We start from the raw sequence: 2,500 nt of genomic DNA on the forward strand, positions 1-2,500 counted from the left end.
ATTTATTTATATGTTACTCCGAGATTCGGTGTGTTTATTGTTATTAAATAGAAGTTTTTACCACTCTGTCTCTCTCTCTCTCCCCCTTCAATTTATCAGGCAAAGCCACTCTTCTATTCAGCCTCGGCTCGCGTCCTCTAATTCTATCTTAGGATTCACTCACTACAAAACTTTCCAGCAATAAGCATTCCTTTCATCTATAAATTACCGAGACGCCTCCACCCATAGCGCGAGGGAGTTCAAGTCGCTGAGAAACCTTCTATACTTTCTCACAAGCTGAGAAACTTCTTGTACATACTCTTTTAGAAGCTGAGAAACATTAATATATATATATATATATATATATATATATATATATATATATATATATATATATATATATGTGTGTGTGTGTGTGTGTGTGTGTGTGTGTGTGTGTGTGTGTGCAATAAGATCACAGTAAACAGGTGATTTCAGAATATGTCAAACAACCACTGTGAAAGAATAATGAAATTCCAAGCGCTTTCGTGACTACTCACATTATCAAGGAACAATGATAATGTGAGTAGCCACGAAAGCGCTTGGAATTTCATTATTCTTTCACAGTGGTTGTTTTGTGTATATATATATATATATATATATATATATATATATATATATATATATATATATATATATATATATATATATATTGCTAAGAACGTTAAAGAAATGTCTGAAATTTCCCCTAAAATTGACAGTTCATTGCTCTTTCTGAGCCAGAAATCTTTAAACGTCGTTCTTCGTCTTTCGTAAGTTTCCTAGACACTCTTCACAGATTTTAAACTGTTTTAGGGAGTAAAGTTCCCGATGATAGCCTCAGACCGGCATCCAGAGTGTATGCCTTATTTTCACTAAATTCGTAGAATGAGGGAGATACGATCACGATGTAACTGATAGTAACAGCTGAAAAGAACATAAGGAAACATAGGGTTCCGTTCCGCCTCTTTGGATCAAACTTAATTACCTTCTATTCCCAGGCTCTTTCCCATGAATAAAAATATTAATATGTTATATTCACGACTACAATAGCGAGGTGATGTCCATTTTTCCCTCAGACGTAATAATAAAAGATTTTCCTGCATTTCTTAGAAATTTAACAAAAGGAGATATTCCAGTATCAACATGAACAACCACAGCAGCAACCAAACGACCTCAATAGCAGTCACAATAACAACAATCACAGCTACAACAATCTCAGCAACAAGTCACAGCAACAATCACATCAACAACAATCACAGCTACAACAATCTCAGCAACAAGTCACAACAACAACAATCACAGCAACAATAATCACAGCTACACGTCACAACAACAACAATCACAACAACAATCTCAGCAACAAGTCACAACAACAATCACAGCAACAAGTCACAACAACAACAATCACAGCAACAATCACATCAACAACAATCTCAGGAACAACATTCACAACAACCTAGTTAATAAAGCCTCCCGGGACGTCGTTCGCAGCTTCATGTTGCACAGAGTGACACAGCGAAACCAACCCGGCTTCAGGATTTCCTCAGAACTCGGGTTCATAGAGCACTGAAGAACCAGGCTCGGAAATCCACGGGGACTCTGGTTCAAACACCACTGAAGAACCCGGCTCATGAACCAACCTGTACTCTGGTTCACACAACACTGAGCGACGTAATGAAATAATCCTGATTCGTGAATCCGAGGAATTAATAATCCAAGTCATTATCGACCTAAAGGCGGGACCAAGAGCTGGTGAATATTCCCCATCCCTCTCCCACGAACACAAACAACTGACCACAATTTGGTATACACAAATTGGTAAAGAAATGTCAATAACCACTGCGTACATACATAAATCAATTCTCTGAATTCGTATAGCGAATTTTCAGCCACACTTTTCCAATTCTCGCCTTCGTGACCCATAACAATGCCGCCAGCAAATGCATTATTCCAATTTATTCATGGGTTCCTCTGTCCTAATATGCACAGTGACTGTCAGAGAGGAGGTTTTCCAGTTCCACGCACAGCATACGTCAGAACAAAGATGGTAGACACCATTAGTGTGATGCCTCGACGTAAAAAATAAATAAAAAAATATAGATAGCAGTCTAGAGATAAGCAACAAGATTGTTTCCATTGTTATTGAGATACATAGATTGACAACAGTGAAAATGGCCTCGTTCTTTGAAAGAGCCCTTAAAGGAAGGGTACCTTGATGCTCGTAAAGAATTATTTCTCCATTTTTCTACATTTAATCTAATTACCTCCCGTTCCCCAGGCGTCGTATGATCCTAACGGGTGTAACGCTTCTCTACGAATAAATAATGATAGTCGTTAATGGTAGAAAGTGAAGAGACGTTATCATGTCCTACAATATTTTACGATCACATCCCACTTTAAGCAAGATACTTGTCATGTACCTTGGTTAATGGAGTTTAAAGTTTACCGTCTATACGAGGGTCATTAAGGCTGAATATCAACTGTTTACCACCAGATCTTA

The sequence above is a fragment of the Cherax quadricarinatus genome, chromosome 80 (genome assembly GCF_038502225.1).
Source record: "Cherax quadricarinatus isolate ZL_2023a chromosome 80, ASM3850222v1, whole genome shotgun sequence".
NCBI classification, from domain to species: domain Eukaryota; kingdom Metazoa; phylum Arthropoda; class Malacostraca; order Decapoda; family Parastacidae; genus Cherax; species Cherax quadricarinatus.